The sequence below is a fragment of the Pseudophryne corroboree genome, chromosome 4 (genome assembly GCF_028390025.1).
Source record: "Pseudophryne corroboree isolate aPseCor3 chromosome 4, aPseCor3.hap2, whole genome shotgun sequence".
NCBI lineage: Eukaryota > Metazoa > Chordata > Amphibia > Anura > Myobatrachidae > Pseudophryne > Pseudophryne corroboree.
Window position 1 is genome coordinate 25,721,529 of NC_086447.1, and position 26,996 is coordinate 25,748,524.

The window sequence follows — 26,996 nt, forward strand, 5'->3', positions numbered from 1 at the left end:
TTTCTATTTTCTAATAATTTCTATGCTATTTTTTCCACTTTGCATTTCAAGAGGACACATTCACTTATTAATAGTTCTGATCATTGTATTTAATAAAAAAATCTATTTTTAATGTATTTCTGACCAATTTTGAAGGGAACCTTATGCATATTGGGTAAATGTGAATAACTCTACACTACAGGTACTTCATAAATGCAACACCATCCAATATGCATGGTAGAAGGGAAATTGACTTTTGATATTCTGCAATATGATTATTGCTTGCTTTTTCATTGAGCAATGCAACAGTAGATAGTTATCAAAATATAAATTATTGAATTCAAAGTGTTTAGGTAACAAAATATGTTTCTGCCAATTTCGAACTGGGGACCTTTCACGTGTGAGGCAAACATGAAATCACTACACTACAGATACTACATGAAAAATTTGCGACCATCATCCAATAAAAAAATGATCTTTGGCATTCAGTATGGCATGCTAAAATAAACTTTTTATCTGATTGTATTTTTATTGAGCATTTTACCCAAAAATTCATTGTTTTAAAATTCTAAAGCTAAAAGATTGTTTCTGCCCAGTTTCGAACTGGGACCTTTCGCATGTTAGGCAAACGTGATAACCACAACACTACAGAAACTGACTCTCGTGGAACCCATCACTATCTAGTCTGGAAGTACAAATGACACATGCTTTTCTTAGAAATATAATTTTTTCTAAACTTTTTTCCTATTTTCTAATAATTTTGACGCTATTTTTCCACTTTGCATTTCAAGAGGACACATTCACTTATCAATTCTGATCATTGTATTTACTAAAAAAATCTTTTTTTTTTAAATATATTTCTGACCAATTTTGACGGGGGACCTTTTGCATATTGGGTAAATGTGAATAACTCTACACTACAGGTACTTCATGAATGCAACACCATCCAATATGCATGATAGAAGGGAAATTGACTTTTGATATTCTGCAATATGATTTTTGCTTGCTTTTTCATTGAGCAATGCAACAGTAGATAGTTATCAAAATATAAATTATTGAATTCAAAGTGTTTAGGTAACAAAATATGTTTCTGCCCAGTTTCGAACTGGGGACCTTTCGCGTGTGAGGCGAACGTGATAACCACTACACTACAGAAACTACATGGAAATAGCATCTCCCGCCATCCAATAAAAAAATATCTTTGACATACATTATGGCATTCTGAAATAAACTTTTATATGATTGCATTTTTATTTGGCATTTCACCCAAAAATCCCTTGTTTTAAAATTCTAAAGATAACAGCATATTTCTGCCCAGTTTCGAACTGGGGACCTTTTGTGTTTTAGGCGAATGTGATAACGACTACAATACAGAAACTGACTTTTGAAGATCTCATCACTATGGAGTCGGGAAGTACCATTGGCAAACCGTTTTCTTAGAAAAAAAATTTCTAAACTTATTTTTCTATTTTCTAATAATTTCTATGCTATTTTTTCCACTTTGCATTTCAAGAGGACACATTCACTTATTAATAGTTCTGATCATTGTATTTAATAAAAAAATCTATTTTTAATGTATTTCTGACCAATTTTGAAGGGGAACCTTATGCATATTGGCTAAATGTGAATAATACTACACTACAGGTACTTTATGAATGCAACACCATCCAATATGCATGGTAGACGGGAAATTGACTTTTGATATTCTGCAATATGATTATTGCTTGCTTTTTCATTGAGCAATGCAACAGTAGATAGTTATCAAAATATAAATTATTGAATTCAAAGTGTTTAGGTAACAAAAGATGTTTCTACCCAGTTTCGAACTGGGGACCTTTCGAGTGTGAGGCGAACGTGATAACCACTACACTACAGAAACTACATGGAAACAGCTTCTCCCGCCATCCAATAAAAAAATGATCTTTGACATACATTATGGCATTCTGAAATAAACTTTTTATATGATTGCATTTTTATTTGGCATTTCAACCAAAAATCCATTGTTTTAAAATTCTAAAGATAACAGCATATTTCTGCCCAGTTTCGAACTGAGGACCTTTTGTGTTTTAGGCGAATGTGATAACCACTACAATACAGAAACTGACTTTTGAAGATCTCATCACTATGGAGTCGGGAAGTACCATTGGCAAACCGTTTTCTTAGAAAAAAATTTTCTAAACTTATTTTTCTATTTTCTAATAATTTCTATGCTATTTTTTCCACTTTGCATTTCAAGAGGACACATTCACTTATTAATAGTTCTGATCATTGTATTTAATAAAAAAAATCTATTTTTAATGTATTTCTGACCAATTTTGAAGGGGAACCTTATGCATATTGGCTAAATGTGAATAATACTACACTACAGGTACTTTATGAATGCAACACCATCCAATATGCATGGTAGAAGGGAAATTGACTTTTGATATTCTGCAATATGATTTTTTGCTTGCTTTTTCATTAAGCAATGCAACAGTATATAGTTATCAAAATATAAATTATTGAATTCAAAGTGTTTAGGTAACAAAATATGTTTCTGCCAATTTCGAACTGGGGACCTTTCACGTGTGAGGCAAACATGAAATCACTACACTACAGATACTACATGAAAAATTTGCGATTATCATCCAATAAAAAATGATCTTTGGCATTCAGTATGGCATGCTAAAATAAACTTTTTATCTGATTGTATTTTTATTGAGCATTTTACCCAAAAATTCATTGTTTTAAAATTCTAAAGCTAAAAGATTGTTTCTACCCAGTTTCGAACTGGGGACTTTTCACGTGTTAGGCGAACGTGATAACCACTACACTACAGAAACTGACTCTCGTGGATCCTATCACTATCTAGTCTGGAAGTACAAATGACACATGCTTTTCTTAGAAATATAATTTTTTCTAAACTTTTTTTCCTATTTTCTAATAATTTTGACGCTATTTTTCCACTTTGCATTTCAAGAGGACACATTCACTTATTATCAATTCTGATCATTGTATTTACTAAAAAAATCTTTTTTTTTTAATTATTTCTGACCAATTTTGACGGGGGACCTTATGCATATTGGGTAAATGTGAATAACTCTACACTACAGGTACTTCATGAATGCAACACCATCCAATATGCATGATAGAAGGGAAATTGACTTTTGATATTCTGCAATATGATTTTTGCTTGCTTTTTCATTGAGCAATGCAACAGTAGATAGTTATCAAAATATAAAATATTGAATTCAAAGTGTTTAGGTAACAAAATATATTTCTGCCCAGTTTCGAACTGGGGACCTTTCGCGTGTGAGGCGAACGTGATAACCACTACACTACAGAAACTACATGTAAACAGCATCTCCCGCCATCCAATAAAAAATGATCTTTGACATACATTATGGCATTCTGAAATAAACTTTTTATATGATTGCATTTTTATTTGGCATTTCAACCAAAAATCCCTTGTTTTAAAATTCTAAAGATAACAGCATATTTCTGCCCAGTTTCGAACTGGGGACCTTTTGTGTTTTAGGCGAATGTGATAACCACTACAATACAGAAACTGACTTTTGAAGATCTCATCACTATGGAGTCGGGAAGTACCATTGGCAAACCGTTTTCATAGAATTTTTTTTTCTAAACTTATTTTTCTATTTTCTAATAATTTCTATGCAATTTTTTCCACTTTGCATTTCAAGAAGACACATTCACTTATTAATTGTTCTGATCATTGTATTTAATAAAAAAATCTATTTTTAATGTATTTCTAAACAATTTTGAAGGGGAACCTTATGCATATTGGCTAAATGTGAATAATACTACACTACAGGTACTTCATGAATGCAACACCATCCAATATGCATGGTAGAAGGGAAATTGACTTTTGATATTCTGCAATATGATTTTTTGCTTGCTTTTTCATTGAGCAATGCAACAGTATATAGTTATCAAAATATAAATTATTGAATTCAAAGTGTTTAGGTAACAAAATATGATTCTGCCAATTTCGAACTGGGGACCTTTCACGTGTGAGGCAAACATGAAATCACTACACTACAGATACTACATGAAAAATTTGCGACCATCATCCAATAAAAAATGATCTTTGACATTCAGTATGGCATGCTAAAATAAACTTTTTATCTGATTGTATTTTTATTGAGCATTTTACCCAAAAATTCATTGTTTTAAAATTCTAAAGTTAAAAGATTGTTTCTGCCCAGTTTCGAACTGGGGACCTTTCGAGTGTGAGGCGAACGTGATAACCACTACACTACAGAAACTGACTCTCGTGGATCCCATCACTATCTAGTCTGGAAGTACAAATGACACATGCTTTTCTTAGAAATATAATTTTTTCTAAACTTTTTTTCCTATTTTCTAATAATTTTGACGCTATTTTTCCACTTTGCATTTCAAGAGGACACATTCACTTATTATCAATTCTGATCATTGTATTTTCTAAAAAAATCTTTTTTTAATGTATTTCTGACCAATTTTGAAGGGGGACCTTATGCATATTGGGTAAATGTGAATAACTCTACACTACAGGTACTTTATGAATGCAACACCATCCAATATGCATGGTAGAAGGGAAATTGACTTTTGATATTCTGCAATATGATTTTTTGCTTGCTTTTTCATTAAGCAATGCAACAGTATATAGTTATCAAAATATAAATTATTGAATTCAAAGTGTTTAGGTAACAAAATATGTTTCTGCCAATTTCGAACTGGGGACCTTTCACGTGTGAGGCAAACATGAAATCACTACACTACAGATACTACATAAAAAATTTGCGACCATCATCCAATAAAAAATGATCTTTGGCATTCAGTATGGCATACTAAAATAAACTTTTTATCTGATTGTATTTTTATTGAGCATTTTACCCAAAAATTCATTGTTTTTAAAATTCTAAAGCTAAAAGGTTGTTTCTGCCCAGTTTCGAACTGGGGACCTTTCACATGTTAGGCGAACGTGATAACCACTACACTACAGAAACTGACTCTCGTGGATCCCATCACTATCTAGTCTGGAAGTACAAATGACACATGCTTTTCTTAGAAATATAATTTTTTCTAAACTTTTTTTCCTATTTTCTAATAATTTTGACGCTATTTTTCCACTTTGCATTTCAAGAGGACACATTCACTTATTATCAATTCTGATCATTGTATTTACTAAAAAAATCTTTTTTTTTAATGTATTTCTGACCAATTTTGACGGGGGACCTTATGCATATTGGGTAAATGTGAATAACTCTACACTACAGGTACTTCATGAATGCAACACCATCCAATATGCATGATAGAAGGGAAATTTACTTTTGATATTCTGCAATATGATTTTTGCTTGCTTTTTCATTGAGCAATGCAACAGTAGATAGTTATCAAAATATAAATTATTGAATTCAAAGTGTTTAGGTAACAAAATATATTTCTGCCCAGTTTCGAACTGGGGACCTTTCGCGTGTGAGGTGAACGTGATAACCACTACACTACAGAAACTACATGGAAATAGTGTCTCCCGCCATCCAATAAAAAATGATCTTTGACATACATTATGGCATTCGGAAATAAACTTTTTATATGATTGCATTTTTATTTGGCATTTCAACCAAAAATCCCTTGTTTTAAAATTCTAAAGATAACAGCATATTTCTGCCCAGTTTCGAACTGGGGACCTTTTGTGTTTTAGGCGAATGTGATAACCACTACAATACAGAAACTGACTTTTGAAGATCTCATCACTATGGAGTCGGGAAGTACCATTGGCAAACCGTTTTCTTAGAAAAAAAAATTCTAAACTTATTTTTCTATTTTCTAATAATTTCTATGCTATTTTTTCAACTTTGCATTTTAAGAGGACACATTCACTTATTAATAGTTCTGATCATTGTATTTAATAAAAAAATCTATTTTTAATGTATTTCTGACCAATTTTGAAGGGGAACATTATGCATATTGGCTAAATGTGAATAATACTACACTACAGGTACTTCATGAATGCAACACCATCCAATATGCATGGTAGAAGGGAAATTGACTTTTGATATTCTGCAATATGATTTTTTGCTTGCTTTTTCATTGAGCAATGCAACAGTATATAGTTATCAAAATATAAATTATTGAATTCAAAGTGTTTAGGTAACAAAATATGTTTCTGCCAATTTCGAACTGGGGACCTTTCACGTGTGAGGCAAACATGAAATCACTACACTACAGATACTACATAAAAAATTTGCGACCATCATCCAATAAAAAATGATCTTTGACATTCAGTATGGCATGCTAAAATAAACTTTTTATCTGATTGTATTTTTATTGAGCATTTTACCTAAAAATTCATTGTTTTAAAATTCTAAAGCTAAAAGATTGTTTCTGCCCAGTTTTGAACTGGGGACCTTTCGCATGTTAGGCGAACGTGATAACCACTACACTACAGAAACTGACTCGCGTGAATCCCATCACTATCTAGTCTGGAAGTACAAATGACACATGCTTTTCTTAGAAATATAATTTTTTCTAAACTTTTTTCCTATTTTCTAATAATTTTGACGCTATTTTTTCACTTTGCATTTCAAGAGGACACATTCACTTATTATCAATTCTGATCATTGTATTTACTAAAAAAATCTTTTTTTTTAATGTATTTCTGACCAATTTTGACGGGGGACCTTATGCATATTGGGTAAATGTGAATAACTCTACACTACAGGTACTTCATGAATGCAACACCATCCAATATGCATGATAGAAGGGAAATTGACTTTTGATATTCTGCAATATGATTTTTGCTTGCTTTTTCATTGAGCAATGCAACAGTAGATAGTTATCAAAATATAAATTATTGAATTCAAAGTGTTTAGGTAACAAAATATGTTTCTGCCAATTTTGAACTGGGGACCTTTCACGTGTGAGGCAAACATGAAATCACTACACTACAGATACTACATGAAAAATTTGCGACCATCATCCAATAAAAAATGATCTTTGGCATTCAGTATGGCATGCTAAAATAAACTTTTTATCTGATTGTATTTTTATTGAGCATTTTACCCAAAAATTCATTGTTTTAAAATTCTAAAGCTAAAAGATTGTTTCTGCCCAGTTTCGAACTGGGGACCTTCCGCATGTTAGGCGAACGTGATAACCACTACACTACAGAAACTGACTCGCGTGAATCCCATCACTATCTAGTCTGGAAGCACAAATGACACATGCTTTTCTTAGAAATATAATTTTTTCTAAACTTTTTTCCTATTTTCTAATAATTTTGACGCTATTTTTCCACTTTGCATTTCAAGAGGACACATTCACTTATTATCAATTCTGATCACTGTATTTACTAAAAAAAAAATCTTTTTTTTTTAATGTATTTCTGACCAATTTTGACGGGGGACCTTATGCATATTGGGTAAATATGAATAACTCTACACTACAGGTACTTCATGAATGCAACACCATCCAATATGCATGATAGAAGGGAAATTGACTTTTGATATTCTGCAATATGATTATTGCTTGCTTTTTCATTGAGCAATGCAACAGTAGATAGTTATCAAAATATTAATTATTGAATTCAAAGTGTTTAGGTAACAAAATATGTTTCTGCCCAGTTTCGAACTGGGGACCTTTCGCGTGTGAGGCGAACATGATAACCACTACACTACAGAAACTACATGGAAACAGCATCTCCCGCCATCCAATAAAAAATGATCTTTGACATACATTATGGCATTCTGAAATAAACTTTTTATATGATTGCATTTTTATTTGGCATTTCAACCAAAAATCCCTTGTTTTAAAATGCTAAAGATAACAGCATATTTCTGCCCAGTTTCGAACTGGGGACCTTTTGTGTTTTAGGCGAATGTGATAACCACTACAATACAGAAACTGACTTTTGAAGATCTCATCACTATGGAGTCGGGAAGTACCATTGGCAAACCGTTTTCTTAGAAAAAAAAATTCTAAACTTATTTTTCTATTTTCTAATAATTTCTATGCTATTTTTTCCACTTTGCATTTCAAGAGGACACATTCACTTATTAATAGTTCTGATCATTGTATTTAATAAAAAAAATCTATTTTTAATGTATTTCTGACCAATTTTGAAGGGGAACCTTATGCATATTGGCTAAATGTAAATAATACTACACTACAGGTACTTTATGAATGCAACACCATCCAATATGCATGGTAGAAGGGAAATTGACTTTTGATATTCTGCAATATGATTTTTTGCTTGCTTTTTCATTAAGCAATGCAACAGTATATAGTTATCAAAATATAAATGATTGAATTCAAAGTGTTTAGGTAACAAAATATGTTTCTGCCAATTTCGAACTGGGGACCTTTCATGTGTGAGGCAAACATGAAATCACTACACTACAGATACTACATGAAAAATTTGCGACCATCATCCAATAAAAAATGATCTTTGGCATTCAGTATGGCATGCTAAAATAAACTTTTTATCTGATTGTATTTTTATTGAGCATTTTACCCAAAAATTCATTGTTTTAAAATTCTAAAGCTAAAAGATTGTTTCTGCTGAGTTTCGAACTGGGGACCTTTCGCGTGTTAGGCGAACGTGATAACCACTACACTACAGAAACTGAGTCTCGTGGATCTCATCACTATCTAGTCTGGAAGTACAAATGACACATGCTTTTCTTAGAAATATAATTTTTTCTAAACTTTTTTTCCTATTTTCTAATAATTTTGACGCTATTTTTCCACTTTGCTTTTCAAGAGGACACATTCACTTATTATCAATTCTGATCATTGTATTTTCTAAAAAAAATCTTTTTTTAATGTATTTCTGACCAATTTTGAAGGGGGACCTTATGCATATTGGGTAAATGTGAATAACTCTACACTACAGGTACTTCATGAATGCAACACCATCCAATATGCATGGTAGAAGGGAAATTGACTTTTGATATTCTGCAATATGATTATTGCTTGCTTTTTCATTGAGCAATGCAACAGTAGATAGTTATCAAAATATAAATTATTGAATTCAAAGTGTTTAGGTAACAAAATATGTTTCTGCCAATTTCGAACTGGGGACCTTTCACGTGTGAGGCAAACATGAAATCACTACACTACAGATACTACATGAAAAATTTGCGACCATCATCCAATAAAAAATGATCTTTGGCATTCAGTATGGCATGCTAAAATAAACTTTTTATCTGATTGTATTTTTATTGAGCATTTTACCCAAAAATTCATTGTTTTAAAATTCTAAAGCTAAAAGATTGTTTCTACCCAGTTTCGAACTGGGGACCTTTCGCGTGTTAGGCGAACGTGATAACCACTACACTACAGAAACTGACTCTCGTGGATCCCATCACTATCTAGTCTGGAAGTACAAATGACACATGCTTTTCTTAGAAATATAATTTTTTCTAAACTTTTTTTCCTATTTTCTAATAATTTTGACGCTATTTTTCCACTTTGCATTTCAAGAGGACACATTCACTTATTATCAATTCTGATCATTGTATTTACTAAAAAAATCTTTTTTTTTTAATGTATTTCTGACCAATTTTGACGGGGGACCTTATGCATATTAGGTAAATGTGAATAACTCTACACTACAGGTACTTCATGAATGCAACACCATCCAATATGCATGATAGAAGGGAAATTGACTTTTGATATTCTGCAATATGATTTTTGCTTGCTTTTTCATTGAGCAATGCAACAGTAGATAGTTATCAAAATATAAATTATTGAATTCAAAGTGTTTAGGTAACAAAATATGTTTCTGCCCAGTTTCGAACTGGGGACCTTTCGCGTGTGAGGCGAACGTGATAACCACTACACTACAGAAACTACTTGGAAACAGCATCTCCCGCCATCCAATAAAAAATGATCTTTGACATACATTATGGCATTCTGAAATAAACTTTTTATATGATTGCATTTTTATTTGGCATTTCAACCAAAAATCCCTTGTTTTAAAATTCTAAAGATAACAGCATATTTCTGCCCAGTTTCAAACTGGGGACCTTTTGTGTTTTAGGCGAATGTGATAACCACTACAATACAGAAACTGACTTTTGAAGATCTCATCACTATGGAGTCGGGAAGTACCATTGGCAAACCGTTTTCTTAGAAAAAAAATTTCTAAACTTATTTTTCTATTTTCTAATAATTTCTATGCTATTTTTTCCACTTTGCATTTCAAGAGGACACATTCACTTATTAATAGTTCTGATCATTGTATTTAATAAAAAAATCTATTTTTAATGTATTTCTGACCAATTTTGAAGGGGAACCTTATGCATATTGGCTAAATGTGAATAATACTACACTACAGGTACTTTATGGATGCAACACCATCCAATATGCATGGTAGAAGGGAAATTGACTTTTGATATTCTGCAATATGATTTTTTGCTTGCTTTTTCATTAAGCAATGCAACAGTATATAGTTATCAAAATATAAATTATTGAATTCAAAGTGTTTAGGTAACAAAATATGTTTCTGCCAATTTCGAACTGGGGACCTTTCACGTGTGAGGCAAACATGAAATCACTACACTACTGATACTACATGAAAAATTTGCGACCATCATCCAATAAAAAATGATCTTTGGCATTCAGTATGGCATGCTAAAATAAACTTTTTATCTGATTGTATTTTTATTGAGCATTTTACCCAAAAATTCATTGTTTTAAAATTCTAAAGCTAAAAGATTGTTTCTGCCCAGTTTCGAACTGGGGACCTTTCGCGTGTTAGGCGAACGTGATAACCACTACACTACAGAAACTGACTCTCGTGGATACCATCACTATCTAGTCTGGAAGTACAAATGACACATGCTTTTCTTAGAAATATAATTTTTTCTAAACTTTTTTTCCTATTTTCTAATAATTTTGACGCTACTTTTCCACTTTGCTTTTCAAGAGGACACATTCACTTATTATCAATTCTGATCATTGTATTTTCTAAAAAAAATCTTTTTTTAATGTATTTTTGACCAATTTTGAAGGGGGACCTTATGCATATTGGGTAAATGTGAATAACTCTACACTACAGGTACTTCATGAATGCAACACCATCTGATATGCATGGTAGAAGGGAAATTGACTTTTGATATTCTGCAATATGATTATTGCTTGCTTTTTCATTGAGCAATGCAACAGTAGATAGTTATCAAAATATAAATTATTGAATTCAAAGTGTTTAGGTAATAAAATATGTTTCTGCCCAGTTTCGAACTGGGGACCTTTCGCGTGTGAGGCGAACGTGATAACCAATACACTACAGAAACTACAAGGAAACAGCATCTCCCGCCATCCAATAAAAAATGATCTTTGACATACATTATGGCATTCGGAAATAAACTTTTTATATGATTGCATTTTTATTTGGCATTTCAACCAAAAATCCCTTGTTTTAAAATTCTAAAGATAACAGCATATTTCTGCCCAGTTTCGAACTGGGGACCTTTTGTGTTTTAGGCGAATGTGATAACCACTACAATACAGAAACTGACTTTTGAAGATCTCATCACTATGGAGTCGGGAAGTACCATTGGCAAACCGTTTTCTTAGAAAAAAAATTTCTAAACTTATTTTTCTATTTTCTAATAATTTCTATGCTATTTTTTCCACTTTGCATTTCAAGAGGACACATTCACTTATTAATAGTTCTGATCATTGTATTTAATAAAAAAATCTATTTTTAATGTATTTCTGACCAATTTTGAAGGGGAACCTTATGCATATTGGCTAAATGTGAATAATACTACACTACAGGTACTTTATGGATGCAACACCATCCAATATGCATGGTAGAAGGGAAATTGACTTTTGATATTCTGCAATATGATTTTTTGCTTGCTTTTTCATTAAGCAATGCAACAGTATATAGTTATCAAAATATAAATTATTGAATTCAAAGTGTTTAGGTAACAAAATATGTTTCTGCCAATTTCGAACTGGGGACCTTTCACGTGTGAGGCAAACATGAAATCACTACACTACTGATACTACATGAAAAATTTGCGACCATCATCCAATAAAAAATGATCTTTGGCATTCAGTATGGCATGCTAAAATAAACTTTTTATCTGATTGTATTTTTATTGAGCATTTTACCCAAAAATTCATTGTTTTAAAATTCTAAAGCTAAAAGATTGTTTCTGCCCAGTTTCGAACTGGGGACCTTTCGCGTGTTAGGCGAACGTGATAACCACTACACTACAGAAACTGACTCTCGTGGATACCATCACTATCTAGTCTGGAAGTACAAATGACACATGCTTTTCTTAGAAATATAATTTTTTCTAAACTTTTTTTCCTATTTTCTAATAATTTTGACGCTACTTTTCCACTTTGCTTTTCAAGAGGACACATTCACTTATTATCAATTCTGATCATTGTATTTTCTAAAAAAAATCTTTTTTTAATGTATTTTTGACCAATTTTGAAGGGGGACCTTATGCATATTGGGTAAATGTGAATAACTCTACACTACAGGTACTTCATGAATGCAACACCATCTGATATGCATGGTAGAAGGGAAATTGACTTTTGATATTCTGCAATATGATTATTGCTTGCTTTTTCATTGAGCAATGCAACAGTAGATAGTTATCAAAATATAAATTATTGAATTCAAAGTGTTTAGGTAATAAAATATGTTTCTGCCCAGTTTCGAACTGGGGACCTTTCGCGTGTGAGGCGAACGTGATAACCAATACACTACAGAAACTACAAGGAAACAGCATCTCCCGCCATCCAATAAAAAATGATCTTTGACATACATTATGGCATTCGGAATTAAACTTTTTATATGATTGCATTTTTATTTGGCATTTCAACCAAAAATCCCTTGTTTTAAAATTCTAAAGATAACAGCATATTTCTGCCCAGTTTCGAACTGGGGACCTTTTGTGTTTTAGGCGAATGTGATAACCACTACAATACAGAAACTGACTTTTGAAGATCTCATCACTATGGAGTCGGGAAGTACCATTGGCAAACCGTTTTCTTAGAAAAAAAAATTCTAAACTTATTTTTCTATTTTCTAATAATTTCTATGCTATTTTTTCCACTTTGCATTTCAAGAGGACACATTCACTTATTAATAGTTCTGATCATTGTATTTAATAAAAAAATCTATTTTTAATGTATTTCTGACCAATTTTGAAGGGGAACCTTATGCATATTGGCTAAATGTGAATAATACTACACTACAGGTACTGTATGAATGCAACACCATCCAATATGCATGGTAGAAGGGAAATTGACTTTTGATATTCTGCAATATGATTTTTGCTTGCTTTTTCATTGAGCAATGCAACAGTAGATAGTTATCAAAATATAAATTATTGAATTCAAAGTGTTTAGGTAACAAAATATGTTTCTGCCAATTTCGAACTGGGGACCTTTCACGTGTGAGGCAAAAATGAAATCACTACACTACAGATACTACATGAAAAATTTGCGACCATCATCCAATAAAAAATGATCTTTGGCATTCAGTATGGCATGCTAAAATAAACTTTTTATCTGATTGTTTTTTTATTGAGCATTTTACCCAAAAATTCATTGTTTTAAAATTCTAAAGCTAAAAGATTGTTTCTGCCCAGTTTCTAACTGGGGACCTTTCGCGTGTTAGGCGAACGTGATAACCACTACACTACAGAAACTGACTCTCGTGGATCCCATCACTATCTAGTCTGGAAGTACAAATGACACTTGCTTTTCTTAGAAATATAATTTTTTCTAAACTTTTTTTCCTATTTTCTAATAATTTTGACGCTATTTTTCCACTTTGCTTTTCAAGAGGACACATTCACTTATTATCAATTCTGATCATTGTATTTTCTAAAAAAAACTTTTTTTAATGTATTTCTGACCAATTTTGAAGGGGGACCTTATGCATATTGGGTAAATGTGAATAACTCTACACTACAGGTACTTCATGAATGCAACACCATCCAATATGCATGGTAGACGGGAAATTGACTTTTGATATTCTGCAATATGATTATTGCTTGCTTTTTCATTGAGCAATTCAACAGTAGATAGTTATCAAAATATAAATTATTGAATTCAAAGTGTTTAGGTAACAAAACATGTTTCTGCCCAGTTTCGAACTGGGGACCTTTCGCGTGTGAGGCAAACGTGATAACCACTACACTACAGAAACTACATGGAAACAGCTTCTCCCGCCATCCAATAAAAAATGATCTTTGACATACATTATGGCATTCTGAAATAAACTTTTTATATGATTGCATTTTTATTTGGCATTTCAACCAAAAATCCCTTGTTTTAAAATTCTAAAGATAACAGCATATTTCTGCCCATTTTCGAACTGGGGACCTTTTGTGTTTTAGGCGAATGTGATAACCACTACAATACAGAAACTGACTTTTGAAGATCTCATCACTATGGAGTCGGGAAGTACCATTGGCAAACCGTTTTCTTAGAAAAAAAATTTCTAAACTTATTTTTCTATTTTCTAATAATTTCTATGCTATTTTTTCCACTTTGCATTTCAAGAGGACACATTCACTTATTAATAGTTCTGATCATTGTATTTAATAAAAAAATCTATTTTTAATGTATTTCTGACCAATTTTGAAGGGGAACCTTATGCATATTGGCTAAATGTGAATAATACTACACTACAGGTACTTTATGAATGCAACACCATCCAATATGCATGGTAGAAGGGAAATTGACTTTTGATATTCTGCAATGTGATTTTTTGCTTGCTTTTTCATTAAGCAATGCAACAGTATATAGTTATCAAAATATAAATTATTGAATTCAAAGTGTTTAGGTAACAAAATATGTTTCTGACAATTTCGAACTGGGGACCTTTCACGTGTGAGGCAAACATGAAATCACTACACTACAGATACTACATGAAAAATTTGCGACCATCATCCAATAAAAAATGATCTTTGGCATTCAGTATGGCATGCTAAAATAAACTTTTTATCTGATTGTATTTTTATTGAGCATTTTACCCAAAAATTCATTGTTTTAAAATTCTAAAGCTAAAAGATTGTTTCTGCCCAGTTTCGAACTGGGGACCTTTCGCGTGTTAGGCGAACGTGATAACCACTACACTACAGAAACTGACTCTCGTGGATCCCATCACTATCTAGTCTGGAAGTACAAATGACACATGCTTTTCTTAGAAATATAATTTTTTCTAAACTTTTTTTCCTATTTTCTAATAATTTTGACGCTATTTTTCCACTTTGCATTTCAAGAGGACACATTCACTTATTATCAATTCTGATCATTGTATTTACTAAAAAAATCTTTTTTTTAAAATATATTTCTGACCAATTTTGACGGGGGACCTTTTGCATATTGGGTAAATGTGAATAACTCTACACTACAGGTACTTCATGAATGCAACACCATCCAATATGCATGATAGAAGGGAAATTGACTTTTGATATTCTGCAATATGATTTTTGCTTGCTTTTTAATTGAGCAATGCAACAGTAGATAGTTATCAAAATATAAATTATTGAATTCAAAGTGTTTAGGTAACAAAATATGTTTCTGCCCAGTTTCGAACTGGGGACCTTTCGCATGTGAGGCGAACGTGATAACCACTACACTACAGAAACTACATGGAAATAGCATCTCCCGCCATCCAATAAAAAATTATCTTTGACATACATTATGGCATTCTGAAATAAACTTTTATATGATTGCATTTTTATTTGGCATTTCAACCAAAAATCCCTTGTTTTAAAATTCTAAAGATAACAGCATATTTCTGCCCAGTTTCGAACTGGGGACCTTTTGTGTTTTAGGCGAATGTGATAACCACTACAATGCAGAAACTGACTTTTGAAGATCTCATCACTATGGAGTCGGGAAGTACCATTGGCAAACCGTTTTCTTAGAAAAAAAATTTCTAAACTTATTTTTCTATTTTCTAATAATTTCTATGCTATTTTTTCCACTTTGCATTTCAAGAGGACACATTCACTTATTAATAGTTCTGATCATTGTATTTAATAAAAAAATCTATTTTTAATGTATTTCTGACCAATTTTGAAGGGGAACCTTATGCATATTGGCTAAATGTGAATAATACTACACTACAGGTACTTTATGAATGCAACACCATCCAATATGCATGGTAGACGGGAAATTGACTTTTGATATTCTGCAATATGATTATTGCTTGCTTTTTCATTGAGCAATGCAACAGTAGATAGTTATCAAAATATAAATTATTGAATTCAAAGTGTTTAGGTAACAAAAGATGTTTCTACCCAGTTTCGAACTGGGGACCTTTCGCGTGTGAGGCGAACGTGATAACCACTACACTACAGAAACTACATGGAAACAGCTTCTCCCGCCATCCAATAAAAAATGATCTTTGACATACATTATGGCATTCTGAAATAAACTTTTTATATGATTGCATTTTTATTTGGCATTTCAACCAAAAATCCATTGTTTTAAAATTCTAAAGATAACAGCATATTTCTGCCCAGTTTCGAACTGAGGACCTTTTGTGTTTTAGGCGAATGTGATAACCACTACAATACAGAAACTGACTTTTGAAGATCTCATCACTATGGAGTCGGGAAGTACCATTGGCAAACCGTTTTCTTAGAAAAAAAATTTCTAAACTTATTTTTCTATTTTCTAATAATTTCTATGCTATTTTTTCCACTTTGCATTTCAAGAGGACACATTCACTTATTAATAGTTCTGATCATTGTATTTAATAAAAAAAATCTATTTTTAATGTATTTCTGACCAATTTTGAAGGGGAACCTTATGCATATTGGCTAAATGTGAATAATACTACACTACAGGTACTTTATGAATGCAACACCATCCAATATGCATGGTAGAAGGGAAATTGACTTTTGATATTCTGCAATATGATTTTTTGCTTGCTTTTTCATTAAGCAATGCAACAGTATATAGTTATCAAAATATAAATTATTGAATTCAAAGTGTATAGGTAACAAAATATGTTTCTGCCAATTTCGAACTGGGGACCTTTCACGTGTGAGGCAAACATGAAATCACTACACTACAGATACTACATGAAAAATTTGCGATTATCATCCAATAAAAAATGATCTTTGGCATTCAGTATGGCATGCTAAAATAAACTTTTTATCTGATTGTATTTTTATTGAGCATTTTACCCAAAAATTCATTGTTTTAAAATTCTAAAGCTAAAAGATTGTTTCTGCCCAGTTTCGAACTGGGGACTTTTCACGTGTTAGGCGAACGTGATAACCACTACACTACAGAAACTGACTCTCGTGGATCTTATCACTATCTAGTCTGGAAGTACAAATGACACATGCTTTTCTTAGAAATATAATTTTTTCTAAACTTTTTTTCCTATTTTCTAATAATTTTGACGCTATTTTTCCACTTTGCATTTCAAGAGGACACATTCACTTATTATCAATTCTGATCATTGTATTTACTAAAAAAATCTTTTTTTTAAAATATATTTCTGACCAATTTTGACGGGGGACCTTTTGCATATTGGGTAAATGTGAATAACTCTACACTACAGGTACTTCATGAATGCAACACCATCCAATATGCATGATAGAAGGGAAATTGACTTTTGATATTCTGCAATATGATTTTTGCTTGCTTTTTAATTGAGCAATGCAACAGTAGATAGTTATCAAAATATAAATTATTGAATTCAAAGTGTTTAGGTAACAAAATATGTTTCTGCCCAGTTTCGAACTGGGGACCTTTCGCATGTGAGGCGAACGTGATAACCACTACACTACAGAAACTACATGGAAATAGCATCTCCCGCCATCCAATAAAAAATTATCTTTGACATACATTATGGCATTCTGAAATAAACTTTTATATGATTGCATTTTTATTTGGCATTTCAACCAAAAATCCCTTGTTTTAAAATTCTAAAGATAACAGCATATTTCTGCCCAGTTTCGAACTGGGGACCTTTTGTGTTTTAGGCGAATGTGATAACCACTACAATGCAGAAACTGACTTTTGAAGATCTCATCACTATGGAGTCGGGAAGTACCATTGGCAAACCGTTTTCTTAGAAAAAAAATTTCTAAACTTATTTTTCTATTTTCTAATAATTTCTATGCTATTTTTTCCACTTTGCATTTCAAGAGGACACATTCACTTATTAATAGTTCTGATCATTGTATTTAATAAAAAAATCTATTTTTAATGTATTTCTGACCAATTTTGAAGGGGAACCTTATGCATATTGGCTAAATGTGAATAATACTACACTACAGGTACTTTATGAATGCAACACCATCCAATATGCATGGTAGACGGGAAATTGACTTTTGATATTCTGCAATATGATTATTGCTTGCTTTTTCATTGAGCAATGCAACAGTAGATAGTTATCAAAATATAAATTATTGAATTCAAAGTGTTTAGGTAACAAAAGATGTTTCTACCCAGTTTCGAACTGGGGACCTTTCGCGTGTGAGGCGAACGTGATAACCACTACACTACAGAAACTACATGGAAACAGCTTCTCCCGCCATCCAATAAAAAATGATCTTTGACATACATTATGGCATTCTGAAATAAACTTTTTATATGATTGCATTTTTATTTGGCATTTCAACCAAAAATCCATTGTTTTAAAATTCTAAAGATAACAGCATATTTCTGCCCAGTTTCGAACTGAGGACCTTTTGTGTTTTAGGCGAATGTGATAACCACTACAATACAGAAACTGACTTTTGAAGATCTCATCACTATGGAGTCGGGAAGTACCATTGGCAAACCGTTTTCTTAGAAAAAAAATTTCTAAACTTATTTTTCTATTTTCTAATAATTTCTATGCTATTTTTTCCACTTTGCATTTCAAGAGGACACATTCACTTATTAATAGTTCTGATCATTGTATTTAATAAAAAAAATCTATTTTTAATGTATTTCTGACCAATTTTGAAGGGGAACCTTATGCATATTGGCTAAATGTGAATAATACTACACTACAGGTACTTTATGAATGCAACACCATCCAATATGCATGGTAGAAGGGAAATTGACTTTTGATATTCTGCAATATGATTTTTTGCTTGCTTTTTCATTAAGCAATGCAACAGTATATAGTTATCAAAATATAAATTATTGAATTCAAAGTGTATAGGTAACAAAATATGTTTCTGCCAATTTCGAACTGGGGACCTTTCACGTGTGAGGCAAACATGAAATCACTACACTACAGATACTACATGAAAAATTTGCGATTATCATCCAATAAAAAATGATCTTTGGCATTCAGTATGGCATGCTAAAATAAACTTTTTATCTGATTGTATTTTTATTGAGCATTTTACCCAAAAATTCATTGTTTTAAAATTCTAAAGCTAAAAGATTGTTTCTGCCCAGTTTCGAACTGGGGACTTTTCACGTGTTAGGCGAACGTGATAACCACTACACTACAGAAACTGACTCTCGTGGATCTTATCACTATCTAGTCTGGAAGTACAAATGACACATGCTTTTCTTAGAAATATAATTTTTTCTAAACTTTTTTTCCTATTTTCTAATAATTTTGACGCTATTTTTCCACTTTGCATTTCAAGAGGACACATTCACTTATTATCAATTCTGATCATTGTATTTACTAAAAAAATCTTTTTTTTTTTAATTATTTCTGACCAATTTTGACGGGGGACCTTATGCATATTGGGTAAATGTGAATAACTCTACACTACAGGTACTTCATGAATGCAACACCATCCAATATGCATGATAGAAGGGAAATTGACTTTTGATATTCTGCAATATGATTTTTGCTTGCTTTTTCATTGAGCAATGCAACAGTAGATAGTTATCAAAATATAAATTATTGAATTCAAAGTGTTTAGGTAACAAAATATGTTTCTGCCCAGTTTCGAACTGGGGACCTTTCGCGTGTGAGGCGAACGTGATAACCACTACACTACAGAAACTACATGGAAACAGCATCTCCCGCCATCCAATAAAAAATGATCTTTGACATACATTATGGCATTCTGAAATACACTTTTATATGATTGCATTTTTATTTGGCATTTCAACCAAAAATCCCTTGTTTTAAAATTCTAAAGATAACAGCATATTTCTGCCCAGTTTCGAACTGGGGACCTTTTGTGTTTTAGGCGAATGTGATAACCACTACAATACAGAAACTGACTTTTGAAGATCTCATCACTATGGAGTCGGGAAGTACCATTGGCAAACCGTTTTCTTAGAAAAAAAATTTCTAAACTTATTTTTCTATTTTCTAATAATTTCTATGCTATTTTTTCCACTTTGCATTTCAAGAGGACACATTCACTTATTAATAGTTCTGATCATTGTATTTAATAAAAAAATCTATTTTTAATGTATTTCTGACCAATTTTGAAGGGGAACCTTATGCATATTGGCTAAATGTGAATAATACTACACTACAGGTACTTTATGAATGCAACACCATCCAATAAGCACGGTAGAAGGGAAATTGACTTTTGATATTCTGCAATATGATTTTTTGCTTGCTTTTTCATTAAGCAATGCAACAGTATATAGTTATCAAAATATAAATTATTGAATTCAAAGTGTTTAGGTAACAAAATATGTTTCTGCCAATTTCGAACTGGGGACCTTTCACGTGTGAGGCAAACATGAAATCACTACACTACAGATACTACATGAAAAATTTGCGACCATCATCCAATAAAAAATGATCTTTGGCATTCAGTATGGCATGCTAAAATAAACTTTTTATCTGATTGTATTTTTATTGAGCATTTTACCCAAAAATTCATTGTTTTAAAATTCTAAAGCTAAAAGATTGTTTCTGCCCAGTTTTGAACTGGGGCCCTTTCGCGTGTGAGGCGAACGTGATAACCACTACACTACAGAAACTGACTCTCGTGGATCCCATCACTATCTAGTCTGGAAGTACAAATGACACATGCTTTTCTTAGAAATGTAATTTTTTCTAAACTTTTTTTCCTATTTTCTAATAATTTTGACGCTATTTTTCCACTTTGCTTTTCAAGAGGACACATTCACTTATTATCAATTCTGATCATTGTATTTACTAAAAAAATCTTTTTTTAATGTATTTCTGACCAATTTTGAAGGGGGACCTTATGCATATTGGGTAAATGTGAATAACTCTACACTACAGGTACTTCATGAATGCAACACCATCCAATATGCATGGTAGATGGGAAATTGACTTTTGATATTCTGCAATATGATTTTTGCTTGCTTTTTCATTGAGCAATGCAACAGTAGATAGTTATCAAAATATAAATTATTGAATTCAAAGTGCTTAGGTAACAAAAGATGTTTCTGCCCAGTTTCGAACTGGGGACCTTTCGCGTGTGAGGCGAACGTGATAACCACTACACTACAGAAACTACATGGAAACAGCATCTCCCGCCATCCAATAAATAATGATCTTTGACATACATTATGGCATTCTGAAATAAACTTTTTATATGATTGCATTTTTATTTGGCATTTCAACCAAAAATCCCTTGTTTTAAAATTCTAAAGATAACAGCATATTTCTGCCCAGTTTCGAACTGGGGACCTTTTGTGTTTTAGCGAATGTGATAACCACTACAATACAGAAACTGACTTTTGAAGATCTCATCACTATGGAGTCGGGAAGTACCATTGGCAAACCGTTTTCTTAGAAAAAAAATTTCTAAACTTATTTTTCTATTTTCTAATAATTTCTATGCTATTTTTTCCACTTTGCATTTCAAGAGGACACATTCACTTATTAATAGTTCTGATCATTGTATTTAATAAAAAAATCTATTTTTAATGTATTTCTGACCAATTTTGAAGGGGAACCTTATGCATATTGGCTAAATGTGAATAATACTTCACTACAGATACTTTATGAATGCAACACCATCCAATATGCATGGTAGACGGGAAATTGACTTTTGATATTCTGCAATATGATTATTGCTTGCTTTTTCATTGAGCAATGCAACAGTAGATAGTTATCAAAATATAAATTATTGAATTCAAAGTGTTTAGGTAACAAAAGATGTTTCTACCCAGTTTCGAACTGGGGACCTTTCGCGTGTGAGGCGAACGTGATAACCACTACACTACAGAAACTACATGGAAACAGCTTCTCCCGCCATCCAATAAAAAATGATCTTTGACATACATTATGGCATTCTGAAATAAACTTTTTATATGATTGCATTTTTATTTGGCATTTCAACCAAAAATCCATTGTTTTAAAATTCTAAAGATAACAGCATATTTCTGCCCAGTTTCGAACTGAGGACCTTTTGTGTTTTAGGCGAATGTGATAACCACTACAATACAGAAACTGACTTTTGAAGATCTCATCACTATGGAGTCGGGAAGTACCATTGGCAAACCGTTTTCTTAGAAAAAAAATTTCTAAACTTATTTTTCTATTTTCTAATAATTTCTATGCTATTTTTTCCACTTTGCATTTCAAGAGGACACATTCACTTATTAATAGTTCTGATCATTGTATTTAATAAAAAAAATCTATTTTTACTGTATTTCTGACCAATTTTGAAGGGGAACCTTATGCATATTGGCTAAATGTGAATAATACTACACTACAGGTACTTCATGAATGCAACACCATCCAATATGCATGGTAGAAGGGAAATTGACTTTTGATATTCTGCAATATGATTTTTTGCTTGCTTTTTCATTAAGCAATGCAACAGTATATAGTTATCAAAATATAAATTATTGAATTCAAAGTGTTTAGGTAACAAAATATGTTTCTGCCAATTTCGAACTGGGGACCTTTCACGTGTGAGGCAAACATGAAATCACTACACTACAGATACTACATGAAAAATTTGCGATTATCATCCAATAAAAAATGATCTTTGGCATTCAGTATGGCATGCTAAAATAAACTTTTTATCTGATTGTATTTTTATTGAGCATTTTACCCAAAAATTCATTGTTTTAAAATTCTAAAGCTAAAAGATTGTTTCTGCCCAGTTTCGAACTGGGGACTTTTCACGTGTTAGGCGAACGTGATAACCACTACACTACAGAAACTGACTCTCGTGGATCCCATCACTATCTAGTCTGGAAGTACAAATGACACATGCTTTTCTTAGAAATATAATTTTTTCTAAACTTTTTTTCCTATTTTCTAATAATTTTGACGCTATTTTTCCACTTTGCATTTCAAGAGGACACATTCACTTATTATCAATTCTGATCATTGTATTTACTAAAAAAATCTTTTTTTTTTAATTATTTCTGACCAATTTTGACGGGGGACCTTATGCATATTGGGTAAATGTGAATAACTCTACACTACAGGTACTTCATGAATGCAACACCATCCAATATGCATGATAGAAGGGAAATTGACTTTTGATATTCTGCAATATGATTTTTGCTTGCTTTTTCATTGAGCAATGCAACAGTAGATAGTTATCAAAATATAAATTATTGAATTCAAAGTGTTTAGGTAACAAAATATGTTTCTGCCCAGTTTCGAACTGGGGACCTTTCGCGTGTGAGGCGAACGTGATAACCACTACACTACAGAAACTACATGGAAACAGCATCTCCCGCCATCCAATAAAAAATGATCTTTGACATACATTATGGCATTCTGAAATACACTTTTATATGATTGCATTTTTATTTGGCATTTCAACCAAAAATCCCTTGTTTTAAAATTCTAAAGATAACAGCATATTTCTGCCCAGTTTCGAACTGGGGACCTTTTGTGTTTTAGGCGAATGTGATAACCACTACAATACAGAAACTGACTTTTGAAGATCTCATCACTATGGAGTCGGGAAGTACCATTGGCAAACCGTTTTCTTAGAAAAAAAATTTCTAAACTTATTTTTCTATTTTCTAATAATTTCTATGCTATTTTTTCCACTTTGCATTTCAAGAGGACACATTCACTTATTAATAGTTCTGATCATTGTATTTAATAAAAAAATCTATTTTTAATGTATTTCTGACCAATTTTGAAGGGGAACCTTATGCATATTGGCTAAATGTGAATAATACTACACTACAGGTACTTTATGAATGCAACACCATCCAATAAGCACGGTAGAAGGGAAATTGACTTTTGATATTCTGCAATATGATTTTTTGCTTGCTTTTTCATTAAGCAATGCAACAGTATATAGTTATCAAAATATAAATTATTGAATTCAAAGTGTTTAGGTAACAAAATATGTTTCTGCCAATTTCGAACTGGGGACCTTTCACGTGTGAGGCAAACATGAAATCACTACACTACAGATACTACATGAAAAATTTGCGACCATCATCCAATAAAAAATGATCTTTGGCATTCAGTATGGCATGCTAAAATAAACTTTTTATCTGATTGTATTTTTATTGAGCATTTTACCCAAAAATTCATTGTTTTAAAATTCTAAAGCTAAAAGATTGTTTCTGCCCAGTTTTGAACTGGGGCCCTTTCGCGTGTGAGGCGAACGTGATAACCACTACACTACAGAAACTGACTCTCGTGGATCCCATCACTATCTAGTCTGGAAGTACAAATGACACATGCTTTTCTTAGAAATGTAATTTTTTCTAAACTTTTTTTCCTATTTTCTAATAATTTTGACGCTATTTTTCCACTTTGCTTTTCAAGAGGACACATTCACTTATTATCAATTCTGATCATTGTATTTACTAAAAAAATCTTTTTTTAATGTATTTCTGACCAATTTTGAAGGGGGACCTTATGCATATTGGGTAAATGTGAATAACTCTACACTACAGGTACTTCATGAATGCAACACCATCCAATATGCATGGTAGATGGGAAATTGACTTTTGATATTCTGCAATATGATTTTTGCTTGCTTTTTCATTGAGCAATGCAACAGTAGATAGTTATCAAAATATAAATTATTGAATTCAAAGTGCTTAGGTAACAAAAGATGTTTCTGCCCAGTTTCGAACTGGGGACCTTTCGCGTGTGAGGCGAACGTGATAACCACTACACTACAGAAACTACATGGAAACAGCATCTCCCGCCATCCAATAAATAATGATCTTTGACATACATTATGGCATTCTGAAATAAACTTTTTATATGATTGCATTTTTATTTGGCATTTCAACCAAAAATCCCTTGTTTTAAAATTCTAAAGATAACAGCATATTTCTGCCCAGTTTCGAACTGGGGACCTTTTGTGTTTTAGCGAATGTGATAACCACTACAATACAGAAACTGACTTTTGAAGATCTCATCACTATGGAGTCGGGAAGTACCATTGGCAAACCGTTTTCTTAGAAAAAAAATTTCTAAACTTATTTTTCTATTTTCTAATAATTTCTATGCTATTTTTTCCACTTTGCATTTCAAGAGGACACATTCACTTATTAATAGTTCTGATCATTGTATTTAATAAAAAAATCTATTTTTAATGTATTTCTGACCAATTTTGAAGGGGAACCTTATGCATATTGGCTAAATGTGAATAATACTACACTACAGGTACTTTATGAATGCAACACCATCCAATATGCACGGTAGAAGGGAAATTGACTTTTGATATTCTGCAATATGATTTTTTGCTTGCTTTTTCATTAAGCAATGCAACAGTATATAGTTATCAAAATATAAATTATTGAATTCAAAGTGTTTAGGTAACAAAATATGTTTCTGCCAATTTCGAACTGGGGACCTTTCACGTGTGAGGCAAACATGAAATCACTACACTACAGATACTACATGAAAAATTTGCGACCATCATCCAATAAAAAATGATCTTTGGCATTCAGTATGGCATGCTAAAATAAACTTTTTATCTGATTGTATTTTTATTGAGCATTTTACCCAAAAATTCATTGTTTTAAAATTCTAAAGCTAAAAGATTGTTTCTGCCCAGTTTCAAACTGGGGACCTTTCGCATGTTAGGCGAACGTGATAACCACTACACTACAGAAACTGACTCTCGTGGATCCCATCACTATCTAGTCTGGAAGTACAAATGACACATGCTTTTCTTAGAAATATAATTTTTTCTAAACTTTTTTTCCTATTTTCTAATAATTTTGACGCTATTTTTCCACTTTGCATTTCAAGAGGACACATTCACTTATTATCAATTCTGATCATTGTATTTTCTAAAAAAATCTTTTTTTAATGTATTTCTGACCAATTTTGAAGGGGGACCTTATGCATATTGGGTAAATGTGAATAACTCTACACTACAGGTACTTCATGAATGCAACACCATCCAATATGCATGGTAGACGGGAAATTGACTTTTGATATTCTGCAATATGATTATTGCTTGCTTTTTCATTGAGCAATGCAACAGTAGATAGTTATCAAAATATAAATTATTGAATTCAAAGTGTTTAGGTAACAAAATATGTTTCTGCCCAGTTTTGAACTGGGGACCTTTCGCGTGTGAGGCGAACATGATAACCACTACACTACAGAAACTACATGGAAACAGCATCTCCCGCCATCCAATAAAAAATGATCTTTGACATACATTACGGCATTCTGAAATAAACTTTTATATGATTGCATTTTTATTTGGCATTTCAACCAAAAATCCCTTGTTTTAAAATTCTAAAGATAACAGCATATTTCTGCCCAGTTTCGAACTGGGGACCTTTTGTGTTTTAGGCGAATGTGATAACCACTACAATACAGAAACTGACTTTTGAAGATCTCATCACTATGGAGTCGGGAAGTACCATTGGCAAACCGTTTTCATAGAAAAAAAATTTCTAAACTTATTTTTATATTTTCTAATAATTTCTATGCTATTTTTTCCACTTTGCATTTCAAGAGGACACATTCACTTATTAATAGTTCTGATCATTGTATTTAATAAAAAAATCTATTTTTAATGTATTTCTGACCAATTTTGAAGGGGATCCTTATGCATATTGGCTAAATGTGAATAATACTACACTACAGGTACTTTATGAATGCAACACCATCCAATATGCACGGTAGAAGGGAAATTGACTTTTGATATTCTGCAATATGATTTTTT

At 32.0% G+C, this 26,996-nt stretch overlaps 37 non-coding genes across 37 annotated transcripts; all 37 read right to left on the reverse strand.

Moving 5' to 3' along the window:
• Positions 1–562: 562 nt before the first annotated feature.
• On the reverse strand, positions 563–634 carry TRNAV-AAC (transfer RNA valine (anticodon AAC)). The gene has a single exon. It is a non-coding gene; the product is annotated as a tRNA-Val (tRNA).
• Positions 635–1,064: 430 nt separating this feature from the next.
• Positions 1,065–1,137, reverse strand: TRNAV-CAC (transfer RNA valine (anticodon CAC)). The gene has a single exon. It is a non-coding gene; the product is annotated as a tRNA-Val (tRNA).
• Positions 1,138–1,785: 648 nt separating this feature from the next.
• On the reverse strand, positions 1,786–1,858 carry TRNAV-CAC (transfer RNA valine (anticodon CAC)). The gene has a single exon. It is a non-coding gene; the product is annotated as a tRNA-Val (tRNA).
• Positions 1,859–2,728: 870 nt separating this feature from the next.
• Positions 2,729–2,801, reverse strand: TRNAV-AAC (transfer RNA valine (anticodon AAC)). The gene has a single exon. It is a non-coding gene; the product is annotated as a tRNA-Val (tRNA).
• Positions 2,802–3,233: 432 nt separating this feature from the next.
• Positions 3,234–3,306, reverse strand: TRNAV-CAC (transfer RNA valine (anticodon CAC)). The gene has a single exon. It is a non-coding gene; the product is annotated as a tRNA-Val (tRNA).
• An 868-nt stretch (positions 3,307–4,174) lies between these two features.
• Positions 4,175–4,247, reverse strand: TRNAV-CAC (transfer RNA valine (anticodon CAC)). The gene has a single exon. It is a non-coding gene; the product is annotated as a tRNA-Val (tRNA).
• Positions 4,248–4,897: 650 nt separating this feature from the next.
• On the reverse strand, positions 4,898–4,970 carry TRNAV-AAC (transfer RNA valine (anticodon AAC)). The gene has a single exon. It is a non-coding gene; the product is annotated as a tRNA-Val (tRNA).
• A 432-nt stretch (positions 4,971–5,402) lies between these two features.
• TRNAV-CAC (transfer RNA valine (anticodon CAC)) lies at positions 5,403–5,475 on the reverse strand. The gene has a single exon. It is a non-coding gene; the product is annotated as a tRNA-Val (tRNA).
• Positions 5,476–6,343: 868 nt separating this feature from the next.
• Positions 6,344–6,416, reverse strand: TRNAV-AAC (transfer RNA valine (anticodon AAC)). The gene has a single exon. It is a non-coding gene; the product is annotated as a tRNA-Val (tRNA).
• A 649-nt stretch (positions 6,417–7,065) lies between these two features.
• Positions 7,066–7,138, reverse strand: TRNAV-AAC (transfer RNA valine (anticodon AAC)). Its single transcript has one exon. It is a non-coding gene; the product is annotated as a tRNA-Val (tRNA).
• Positions 7,139–7,573: 435 nt separating this feature from the next.
• TRNAV-CAC (transfer RNA valine (anticodon CAC)) lies at positions 7,574–7,646 on the reverse strand. The gene has a single exon. It is a non-coding gene; the product is annotated as a tRNA-Val (tRNA).
• Positions 7,647–8,515: 869 nt separating this feature from the next.
• On the reverse strand, positions 8,516–8,588 carry TRNAV-AAC (transfer RNA valine (anticodon AAC)). Its single transcript has one exon. It is a non-coding gene; the product is annotated as a tRNA-Val (tRNA).
• A 649-nt stretch (positions 8,589–9,237) lies between these two features.
• TRNAV-AAC (transfer RNA valine (anticodon AAC)) lies at positions 9,238–9,310 on the reverse strand. The gene has a single exon. It is a non-coding gene; the product is annotated as a tRNA-Val (tRNA).
• Positions 9,311–9,743: 433 nt separating this feature from the next.
• On the reverse strand, positions 9,744–9,816 carry TRNAV-CAC (transfer RNA valine (anticodon CAC)). Its single transcript has one exon. It is a non-coding gene; the product is annotated as a tRNA-Val (tRNA).
• Positions 9,817–10,684: 868 nt separating this feature from the next.
• On the reverse strand, positions 10,685–10,757 carry TRNAV-AAC (transfer RNA valine (anticodon AAC)). Its single transcript has one exon. It is a non-coding gene; the product is annotated as a tRNA-Val (tRNA).
• Positions 10,758–11,188: 431 nt separating this feature from the next.
• Positions 11,189–11,261, reverse strand: TRNAV-CAC (transfer RNA valine (anticodon CAC)). Its single transcript has one exon. It is a non-coding gene; the product is annotated as a tRNA-Val (tRNA).
• An 868-nt stretch (positions 11,262–12,129) lies between these two features.
• Positions 12,130–12,202, reverse strand: TRNAV-AAC (transfer RNA valine (anticodon AAC)). Its single transcript has one exon. It is a non-coding gene; the product is annotated as a tRNA-Val (tRNA).
• Positions 12,203–12,633: 431 nt separating this feature from the next.
• TRNAV-CAC (transfer RNA valine (anticodon CAC)) lies at positions 12,634–12,706 on the reverse strand. The gene has a single exon. It is a non-coding gene; the product is annotated as a tRNA-Val (tRNA).
• Positions 12,707–13,573: 867 nt separating this feature from the next.
• On the reverse strand, positions 13,574–13,646 carry TRNAV-AAC (transfer RNA valine (anticodon AAC)). The gene has a single exon. It is a non-coding gene; the product is annotated as a tRNA-Val (tRNA).
• A 430-nt stretch (positions 13,647–14,076) lies between these two features.
• Positions 14,077–14,149, reverse strand: TRNAV-CAC (transfer RNA valine (anticodon CAC)). Its single transcript has one exon. It is a non-coding gene; the product is annotated as a tRNA-Val (tRNA).
• Positions 14,150–15,017: 868 nt separating this feature from the next.
• On the reverse strand, positions 15,018–15,090 carry TRNAV-AAC (transfer RNA valine (anticodon AAC)). The gene has a single exon. It is a non-coding gene; the product is annotated as a tRNA-Val (tRNA).
• A 433-nt stretch (positions 15,091–15,523) lies between these two features.
• Positions 15,524–15,596, reverse strand: TRNAV-CAC (transfer RNA valine (anticodon CAC)). The gene has a single exon. It is a non-coding gene; the product is annotated as a tRNA-Val (tRNA).
• A 648-nt stretch (positions 15,597–16,244) lies between these two features.
• TRNAV-CAC (transfer RNA valine (anticodon CAC)) lies at positions 16,245–16,317 on the reverse strand. The gene has a single exon. It is a non-coding gene; the product is annotated as a tRNA-Val (tRNA).
• Positions 16,318–17,186: 869 nt separating this feature from the next.
• Positions 17,187–17,259, reverse strand: TRNAV-AAC (transfer RNA valine (anticodon AAC)). The gene has a single exon. It is a non-coding gene; the product is annotated as a tRNA-Val (tRNA).
• Positions 17,260–17,692: 433 nt separating this feature from the next.
• On the reverse strand, positions 17,693–17,765 carry TRNAV-CAC (transfer RNA valine (anticodon CAC)). The gene has a single exon. It is a non-coding gene; the product is annotated as a tRNA-Val (tRNA).
• A 648-nt stretch (positions 17,766–18,413) lies between these two features.
• Positions 18,414–18,486, reverse strand: TRNAV-CAC (transfer RNA valine (anticodon CAC)). The gene has a single exon. It is a non-coding gene; the product is annotated as a tRNA-Val (tRNA).
• An 869-nt stretch (positions 18,487–19,355) lies between these two features.
• TRNAV-AAC (transfer RNA valine (anticodon AAC)) lies at positions 19,356–19,428 on the reverse strand. The gene has a single exon. It is a non-coding gene; the product is annotated as a tRNA-Val (tRNA).
• Positions 19,429–19,861: 433 nt separating this feature from the next.
• TRNAV-CAC (transfer RNA valine (anticodon CAC)) lies at positions 19,862–19,934 on the reverse strand. The gene has a single exon. It is a non-coding gene; the product is annotated as a tRNA-Val (tRNA).
• An 867-nt stretch (positions 19,935–20,801) lies between these two features.
• TRNAV-CAC (transfer RNA valine (anticodon CAC)) lies at positions 20,802–20,874 on the reverse strand. Its single transcript has one exon. It is a non-coding gene; the product is annotated as a tRNA-Val (tRNA).
• A 430-nt stretch (positions 20,875–21,304) lies between these two features.
• Positions 21,305–21,377, reverse strand: TRNAV-CAC (transfer RNA valine (anticodon CAC)). Its single transcript has one exon. It is a non-coding gene; the product is annotated as a tRNA-Val (tRNA).
• A 648-nt stretch (positions 21,378–22,025) lies between these two features.
• TRNAV-CAC (transfer RNA valine (anticodon CAC)) lies at positions 22,026–22,098 on the reverse strand. Its single transcript has one exon. It is a non-coding gene; the product is annotated as a tRNA-Val (tRNA).
• Positions 22,099–22,967: 869 nt separating this feature from the next.
• On the reverse strand, positions 22,968–23,040 carry TRNAV-AAC (transfer RNA valine (anticodon AAC)). The gene has a single exon. It is a non-coding gene; the product is annotated as a tRNA-Val (tRNA).
• A 432-nt stretch (positions 23,041–23,472) lies between these two features.
• On the reverse strand, positions 23,473–23,545 carry TRNAV-CAC (transfer RNA valine (anticodon CAC)). The gene has a single exon. It is a non-coding gene; the product is annotated as a tRNA-Val (tRNA).
• Positions 23,546–24,412: 867 nt separating this feature from the next.
• Positions 24,413–24,485, reverse strand: TRNAV-CAC (transfer RNA valine (anticodon CAC)). The gene has a single exon. It is a non-coding gene; the product is annotated as a tRNA-Val (tRNA).
• Positions 24,486–24,915: 430 nt separating this feature from the next.
• Positions 24,916–24,988, reverse strand: TRNAV-CAC (transfer RNA valine (anticodon CAC)). Its single transcript has one exon. It is a non-coding gene; the product is annotated as a tRNA-Val (tRNA).
• Positions 24,989–25,855: 867 nt separating this feature from the next.
• On the reverse strand, positions 25,856–25,928 carry TRNAV-AAC (transfer RNA valine (anticodon AAC)). Its single transcript has one exon. It is a non-coding gene; the product is annotated as a tRNA-Val (tRNA).
• Positions 25,929–26,358: 430 nt separating this feature from the next.
• Positions 26,359–26,431, reverse strand: TRNAV-CAC (transfer RNA valine (anticodon CAC)). The gene has a single exon. It is a non-coding gene; the product is annotated as a tRNA-Val (tRNA).
• Positions 26,432–26,996: the final 565 nt, after the last annotated feature.